Source organism: Salvia miltiorrhiza, chromosome 4 (genome assembly GCF_028751815.1).
Source record: "Salvia miltiorrhiza cultivar Shanhuang (shh) chromosome 4, IMPLAD_Smil_shh, whole genome shotgun sequence".
NCBI lineage: Eukaryota > Viridiplantae > Streptophyta > Magnoliopsida > Lamiales > Lamiaceae > Salvia > Salvia miltiorrhiza.
Window position 1 is genome coordinate 34,826,466 of NC_080390.1, and position 9,875 is coordinate 34,836,340.

Here is a 9,875-nt window from a genome sequence, read left to right on the forward strand (position 1 = left end):
TCCCTTTAATTTGTTTTTGTTTTAAGTAAATGTACATTTATACGAATTAATTGTGTGTGGGTGTGAATAATGTGGGTGAGTGGGAACAAGGTTCAAACAAAGAAAGCGCGCATTGTCCCATCTCAAAATCTTTAATTTTTTGGGCAATCATTTCTCGCTTTTCTTTTGCTCTCTTTTATTACAACTTTATCTATTTGTACTCTCATTTTATTCCATTCTCTTAAAATTCCTCGGACTTCGGGATCCATAAACAAAACCCAATCGCATTATCCTCCATCGCATTTTCTTCCTTTCCACTTCAAAATTTTCAACTTTCTATTCCATGCACAATTATGTACAAATACAGCTATTTATGGTTTCAATAATCCATATAAATTGCTCTTCCATCTTTTTATACTCTCTTTCTCTCCCTTCGTCCCATTAATAATGACTCATTATTATTTGGTATAATTATTAATAAAAATAATTAAAAAATAAAAATGACAGAAAGTGGTGAAGCCCACAAATTTTTAATGCGAAAATATAGTTTCCTTTTTCAGAATAGACTATTATCAATGAGACAGACAAAAAAGAAAAATGAATTATTATCAATGGAAAAGAAGGAGTACTTAATTTCTCAATTTACATAGCTTGTCGTTAAAAAAAATACTAGAAAAGTAAAATGTTATACCCAACCTTTCAGTAATTACGAATACGACTTCATAATTTTGACTCAATTCAAATATAAAATAAATAAGATTTGGCTACTTTGCTATAGTGAAAATAAAATTATTCAATTATATAAAAAAATTTAAAATTCGTCATTTTATGCAAAAATTCAAATTTACCCATAATATTAAAAACTTAAAAATTAGCCATTTTCTTCTTCTTCTTCTTCTTCTTCTTCTTCTCTCTTCAAGCTTCAAGCTCACTGGCAAAGTGGGAGATCATCGATGAAATCTACATCCACACCGCACGTGCCGAATTTCTTGAACATGCTGCTGGACATGAACCGTATTGATTTGATCAAAGTGATTGTGGCAAAGTTCGATCTGATCAAGGAGATTGTGGCGGAGTTTGATCTAATCGTCAACGGGCTGTCGAAGACGGAGGTAGCGACGGTGACGATGGTGGTACAGCTGGAGCCACAGCCAAGGGCGAATCCGGTGGGGCTAGGGGGGCTGAAGCCCACTCCCAATTTTTGTTTTTTAATATATATATATATATATATAGGGTGTATATATATATATATATATATATATATATATATATATATATATATATATATATATATATATATATATAGGGTGCGGTTATAGTGAGAACCACAATTATCGTGAGAACATAAGAACCAATAAAATTACTGCATCTGCTATACAAATTAATGCATCCGCTATTAAATTTAATGCATCCGAAAAAAATAATTTTTTTGCTCCCTTCAGGATTCGAACCCAGCACCTGCATCCATCCACCAAGATGATGCATCCACCGTAGATCTTGATGATCGAATGGCTTAAAATGGTTCTCCGTTCTTATTTTATTAGTGGTTCTTATTTGAACCTCTCCCTATATATATATATATATTCCTAATTATAAAAGAGTCTTGTTTTACAAAAATTGAGTTGCTTGTTATATTCCCTCATATAGATTTAATTTAAGGTTAATTGTGTAACTTATGAAAATATTAATTGTTCATTATTATTATTATTATTATTATTATTATTATTATTATTATTATTATTATTATTATTATTATTATTATTATTATTATTATTATTATTATTATTATTTTTTAATAAAGAAAGTGCCTAAAATGTATGGAATGCCCCAAAAAATTAAAATTTGTAATGTATTGAAACTAGTTTCTAATGTACTAAAATTATAGAATCTATGAAAATGTTGTTATTATGCTTGTCTTTTAATAAAAAATACCTAAAATGCACGAAAATACCCCAATTTTTTTTGTAATGTATTAAAATTATATAATCCATAAAAATTTTGTTCGTTATTATTATTATTATTATTATTATTATTATTATTATTATTATTATTATTATTATTATTATTATTATTATTATTATTATACTTGTCTTTTAATAAAAAAAATACCTAAAATGTACGAAATGCCCCAAAAAATTTTGTAATGTATTGAAATTGTATAATCTATGAAAATGGTGTTCTTTATTATTACTCTTATGCTTATATTTTGATAAAAAGAAAATGCCTAAAATGTACGGAATGCCTACAAAAAATTCCGAGGGCTACTGCCCCCGAACCCCCGTAAAAGTTCAGTCCCCCCGACACAAAATTCCTGACTCTGCCACTGGCCACAACATCTGGTGGAGATCGCGAAGCGCGTGCAGAAACTGACGGGGTGAAAAATGTGAAGATCAAGACGAAGATTAACGAGTCGTTGCTGGCGGGATTAGATGTAAAAAATTTTAGATGTAAAATTTTTGTGATCAATTACACTTTAATTAGTCACCCATGAAGAAGCATAATGCTATTTATTCAAGGTTTTTATATTGAGTTCAATAATTCTTTCGCTACAAATACACGATTAGAAGTAGAATGCTATTTGTTCAAGGTTTTTATATTGAGTATAATAATTCTTTCGCTACAAATACACGATTAGGTATGGGGATTCAGGTTCAAAATTGATCGACATGAGCGTGAAGAAGCAGTTGGAGGAGACGTGAAAATTCACTTCTGTAAATTTGTAGATTTTGTTGTATTTTTTTTTTTTAATGATTTTATAGATTTGTGTATTTCTATTTTTCTCTTTTGTAAATTTTTGACGTGGAGATATCAAATTCTAAAGTTACGAATATTAATGGGAGTTTGAGTTGTTACTGTTCTGCAATTCACAACTAATTTGATGAATTTACAATTGAATTGTGAGTGTTGGTTGTGAATTCGAGCTTTAAAACTCGAATTCACAATCAGAATGTGAATTCAAGCTTTTAAACCTTGAATTCAAAACAAACTCTATTGCTAGTTATGAATTAAAGTTTTAAAGTTAAAATTCACAAATAAAAATAATGTTAGTCGTGAATTTGAGTTTTAAATCTTCAATTTTCACAACTAGCACTATTTTTAGTTGTGAATTCATGCTTTAAAACTTGAATCACGACTATCACTATTTGTAGTTGTGAATTCAAGCTTTAAAACTCGAATTCACAACCACTACTAGCTATTCAATTCTGAATTTGAGTTTTGAAGGTTGAATTCACAATTAAAATTAGTGTTAGTTGTGAATTTGAGTTTTAAAAGTAGAATTCACAACTAAAAATAGTCTTAATTGTGAATTCGAATTCAGTGGATAATTTTTATGTTTTTTTTATGTGAAACATAAAATGGTATATGTGACCAGTTTTAAAGTGTTTTTGTACAAATGATACTTTTTTACTAGATAAATGGAGTATTATATTTGATAAAATGTAAAATTTCTATAAAATATAATATATTATTTGATACTCCCTCCATTCCAATAATGAAGACACACTTTTCTTATTAAGCCGTTGCAATAATAAAGACACACTTCTAATTTTAGAAATAAATAGGGCTTAACAATCACTAATTAGGGTATAAATAACTAACAAAAACCCTAAATCATCTCCATTCGTCCGCCTCCCTCACATACAGGCGCCACTCTCTCTGCCTTCTCCATTCCTTCCTCCCCTCGCATCTCTCTCTGTCCGACCCCTCTCTCTTTCCCTCTCGGTTCTCCCCCATCTCTCTCTCTCTCTCTCTCTCTCTCATCTCTTTCTTTCTAGACCCTATGTCTGTCGTTGCCGCCTCCTGCCTTCCGCCGCTCTCCGACCGAACAGCCGCCACCCATCCCCTCTCTTCTCCGGTGGATCTGAGGGCTAGGGTATGCAGGCGTGGTGGATCAGGTTCTAGTGGCTAGGGTTTGCACGACAGCGGATCTGGGGGCTGGGGCTAGGGGCTAGGGTTTGCAGGTGTTCGATTTTGGGCAAGAACCCTCTGGCTTGGTTCTGCAATCCTCCATGGCCGCCGCCCATCTCCTCGCCCCAATTTTGCCACCGCCTCCCCTTCTCCGCCATCGTTCGTAGCGGCGTCACCGCTATTACAACCACCATCACCTTCACCTCACTCCCTCTTTCTGCCTATGAGAATTGAAATCTAAATTCTTCTTCAGCAATGCCTTTTGGGTTTCAAAATTGCAGATTTATTCATGTTTCATGCCTATGAAGACCTTGATTTTGGGGATTATTTCTGATTTGGGGGTATGAATTGGGGGTTCCAAATTTACAAATTTTTTCTTATTTGAGGTATGATTTTGGGGATCTCAGATCGGAGGGAGCTGGGGCGAAGGGAAAGGGGGTGACAGGGACAACGACGATGGCTTGCCGGATCAAAGAGCGGCGGTCGGCGATGGTGGTCGAAATTTTGAATTTTTAAAAAATCAATATGAAATGTAAAATAAAGTAAATAAATTCAATAAACAAAAGTTAATCAACTACACTAATGATGTGGGCCACAACACCTTTTCACCTAAACTATCTTTCCTTAATCTCCGTGCTCAAATGATGCGTGTCTTTATTATTAGGACGGAGGGAGTAATATATTAAGATTATATAAAATTAATAATAATTATAATTACCATCTCCTTATATGCATGATACACTACACAGATCATCTAAATCTATATAATATTTTTAGATTTTTGATTTATAAAAGGATCATATGTATTTTATATCAAATAAAATATTATAATATCATAACATAACCCATAATCCGTTGGATTTATCTTGTTGAAAATTATTCTCACTGCAAAAAGAATAAAATCATTTTGTTCAACGTATGTACGAAGTTGTTTATTCTTTTTCCTTCCGTCATATTCATTACATTTTTTAGACCAAAAAAATATTTTGTTTCTTCCAAAATGATATGTCAAAATCAACAAAATTTTGGTCATATTGACTTTCAACTCTAATATGAGCATGCTCTCAACGTTATGATCTTTTCAGAAGAAAAATAAAATAAAAGGGAGAGATTAATTATAATTACCAACAGTACAATAGGATCTAAAAGTGTATACTTTTTCCATATTTTCAATGTGTTCATTAGCATCTTACCCTCACTTTTACCTTGTACAATTTTCCTTTAATATTTTGGATTTATCTTGTGAACCTTTTTAATTCTCCAATCTTTTGGATTGGAAAGCATGCTCATTATTGTTATAATTACCTCCGATAATTACTTTTAGCCCATAATTGATTGGGCTTTTTTGAAGATTAGAAAGAAATTCAATTAATTAAATTCATTACTTATTGTTTGATTTGAGTAATGAGTTAACTATTACCCTTACTTTTGTTATCCCTCAAAATAGAGGAGAAACAAAAAGAAATAGAATTTCTTACTAATGATTCATTTTCATTGTTAAACTAAACACTCAGTATAAGTAACCATTCATCACCTTTATTTGATTACTTGAACCAAAAAAGCACTTGTGAATTGAAATGCAAACCATAAATGCATTTTGTTTTATGCTCCTCTATGAATATAGTAAGAAGCAGCTCCGACCCATTTGCCCTAATTAAATTCTAATTATAACTCATAAACTCTAATTAGGGATTAATAAAATGTCAATTTGAAATTAATTAATGCTAATTGGGATTGGTAAATTTCGATTAGGGTGGATGTAACTTAATCTATATATGGCATGTGTTATGTTAACTAACATATTCTTTTTTTGAGGGAAATGTTAACAACTCCATCCGTCCCGTGAAATATGAGCAGTATTCTTTTTCGAATTGTCCCGTCAAACTTGAGCACTTTCTTTATATGGCAAAATTTTTTAATTTATTCACTTATCATACTTACACTACAAAAAACGTCATATTACCGACGGCATTTTGCCGTCGGTAGTCGGACACGGCCGCCGGTGATAAACATTGCAGCAGGGGGGGAAGGGGTCTGTGGGGTGGGGGGAAAGGGTGTGCGGCGCAAAAGTGGGAAAAGAAGATATCCGCGCCCTAATATTATTTAATTACCGACGGCAATTACCGTCGCTAATTAGCGACGGTAAAACGCCGTCGGTATTCATATAAAATTAAATATATAATGTCAATAATATAATTACCGATGGCGTCGCCGTCGCTAACTAGCAACGGCGGTTTTGCCGTCGGTAATTGGCCGGTGATTGAGAAAGGGCGGGTCGCCTGAAATGCCGTCGCTGTGCCGCCGGTAATTACCAACGGCCTCTTCGCCTTCGCTATTTTTCGTTGTTAGTTACGCGTTTTTTTCTAGTGTTAACACACAAAAAACTAATTCTTTAAAATTCGTGTCGAAAAGAAATTACTCAAACTTCGCGTAACGAAAAGAGTAGCATATTAATACGTTAAAATTTAAATCACGTACTGAAAACACTAATCAAGGATGTGGTAAGTAAAAAATCCACCTGTGTTCCATAACTTTTATGTCTAAAAATACATTTGATAATTACTAGAGTCTATCTTGTACCTTTTATATCATGAAATGTAGTATTCAATTCACATGATATCAATAATATTATATTTAGGGTTTGATGAATTTGCTCGTCTCAAATTTGGATGGGACTAAATGTTGAGAGAGAAAGAGAGAAGCTTTCTGGTACTGAAATCAAAGAGAGAAAAATGATGGGTGATTAAAGATAGGGGTGACCGGAAAGCAAAGAAAGTGAAAGGAAATTGAAAAAGGAAAAGAAAAAGAGCAGTTCATTGCTTCTTTTCCTTTATTTCTCCATTTCACATTTTGCATGCATAAAGATGACATCTTTTAGCTCTCCCATCATTACTGTCACCTCTCTTTCTGCTCGGATCCCTATGCATTATATGTATATATATTCATTCACTCATACATCTCTCTCTCTCTCACTCCAAACGATACAAAACAGCTTTATGAATTAAGTTATGCACACCACACTTTTTGAATTAATTCTCTTCGCAGCTTCACTTTTGTGTTGTGAGAATCTACCAATTATGCATTTCAAAGTATGTGGATTTAACAATTCATCATCATATTATGGGATGACAGACTCATGAAATAATTCCAAACGTACTATTGCAATAATACTACTCACGATTTCTTTACTATGAATTATTTTTTAGCTTACGGTAAAAAGTATGTTGCCAGATTTCATAATGAAAAGTACTACTATTGTAATAATACTATTCACGATTTCTTTACTATGGTATTTTTTAGCTTTAGGTAATAAGTATGTTGCCAGATTTCATAATGATTAACTATTCATAAATTTCAACTAATGCCACTATGAGGATGTATTTATTTATTTCATAGTACACATTTCCATGTTTCGAAATTAATATTGATTATAATAGCTATTTTGGGATGTGAAAATGAAATTTGTTATAATTAGATTTCAAAATCTTAATTAGGACATTGATTAATTAATGTCTTAGAATATCTGAATAATTTATTCAAAAAAGAAAAGAATGTCTGAATAATCATAGATGCAACAAAGAGAGCTCCACATAATATCTAAATAATCGAATCTGGACGAGGAATGTACAACTTAAAGAAAATATATCTGCCTTCAATGATTAGTTGATTGAAGAAGATCAAACTCAAAGTTCAATGCAGAAGAAGACACCTAGCTAGTTCACGAAGCTTCATTATGATCTTCCAATTATTTCGTTGCTGCAGAGCTTAAATGCCATATCCAAGCTTAGAACTTTCAGAGATGTTCATTATTGTAGGTAGAACCCCGAAATTCTTAAACACCAACTGATGTCGAACGTAGTATTGTGATCGTACACCAGCTAACTTGTGTACTAGTTTGAAAGCATGATGCGAGTAAGTTTGTCTGCTGATCGAAAGCGAGTTGTGAGTAAACTAGTTTGTGTGCTAGCTAGCCTAAAAACATATAGTCCTCGTGCTCGAAAAAAATGAGATATCTAGGCCTGGTACGTACACCCTAGTCTCCATTCTTATTAAGTGCTCGTTTGATTCGAGTAGATGAATGGAAAGGAAATGCAATTAAATAAAAGAGAGGAATGATAATACTGTTACTTTTATTGAGTGTTTGGTTTAACTATAGAAATGAATCACCAGTAAAGGATTCCCTTTCTTTTGTTTCTGCTCTATTTTGAAGGGTAACAGATTGGTGATTAGATTACCCATAAATAAAGGTAATGATTAACTCATTACTCAAATCACACAGCATGGTAATATGAATCCAATTAATTGAAAACCTTTCCAACCTTCAAAAATGCCCAACCAAACATGGGCTAAGTTAGGGAGCCTTGGTGGACATCGTATATCACCAAATAATTCACCAAATAATTCCTGCAGAATTATCAAAATAAATTAGTATCGTGATAAGCAGGGTCGATCCCACAGAGAGCAGCTAAAACCATTCAATTCCCTAAATCTATAAAAATTTGGTGATGCCACCACGCCTTAAATTTTAAGAGGAATTAATTAAAACTAGGAATGCAATAACTCAAATAAAAACTACTCTTGAAATAAATCAATTAAAAAGGTAATTCGGCTCAAATAAATCCACACTAATTTAATCTCTGATCCTCGACGCAATAATTAATTAATTCCTATTAACCAATTAGTTATAGGATACCATGATACGCACTGACATATCCCAATTCCTACTTACTGTGTCGATAAACAGCTAGATACGCTAGTCTTGTCTATTTCCCTTATTAAAATATAACCTAGCTGGATACGCCAGTCTTAGATTTAATATTCTAATAGCATTAAGGTGAAGGAACCCAATTTATATCAATTATCCTAGATACGCTAGTAATAATTAATATACCAATTAATTCCTACTACGAACATGGTAGTTTTATCACTAATCAGCCCTATTCCAACAATTACGGATTGAATGTGCTAATTGACTGTAATCCAATTAAACCTAAGTTGATCAGGCTTAAATAAAATCGGAATTATCTTTAAACCCTAGGAATTAATCGAAATTAAAAGGAATCAATTTTAAAACCAATTAGGTCTCACAGATTGATAAATTAGTGCTTTATTATTCTCGCCGAATTAAAGAATTAGCTACTCATAATTAAACTAGAAACAATCAAATAAATAAAAATGAACATAAAACGATAAAAAATAAATTGCAAGAAAATAAAAGAAGTCACCACAATTGGAAATCAAAAGAATTCGTCTGCCTTGATCTTGAGAATCCAGCCGCAAGTATTAAATCAAAAACAAGAACAATTAAACCTAACTAAACTCAATGTAAAAAAACGTGCAGAGCATAAATTAAAAGAATCAAACTTGTTTCCTAAAACCAAAGTCAACTAAATTATATCACTAGTAAAAAAAAAACGGCTAAGTCTAAAACAAATATAATAACCTCCTTTCCTACTAATTGTGCGGCTATGTAAAAAACCTAGTTCAATAGGAATTAGAATCCCTTAAATAGCCGACTCTCTCTAACAATATGGGCTTCGGCCCCTTTAATAAAACACAACCCAAAATAATTAAAATAAGAGTTTTGGGCTTAATTAAATGTAAAATAATTAACTCCAAGCCCAATCTCTAAATTCCTTCACAATCAACTCTAATCTTCATCAAAAGCTTGATTTCCACCAACTTCTTCCATCCACGAGATCTATCCTCAATCCATCTAATTCCTACGCCAAATGTCAACAACTTGGATAATAGAAAAATCAACGGCAAAACAACACGAAAATAGATAACTAAATCACACACATCAACCCTGTGTGGTCAAACTAGATGTGGGATGTTCCCGAACCCTTTGTAATTTCTAGTCTCTATGTCCTTTATAACCTTTTGCTTTATTCTATGAGAGGTTTACTTTAAATGATATGATGGATTGAGAAAACATAGGATTGAGTATTTGAAGAATAAAATGGTGATACAAGCTCAGAATTATT

General features: G+C 32.4%; 1 pseudogene; it reads left to right on the forward strand.

The window, feature by feature from the left end:
• The first annotated feature begins 932 nt into the window (after positions 1-932).
• LOC131023352 (ATP synthase delta chain, chloroplastic-like) lies at positions 933-2,678 on the forward strand (annotated as a pseudogene).
• Positions 2,679-9,875: the final 7,197 nt, after the last annotated feature.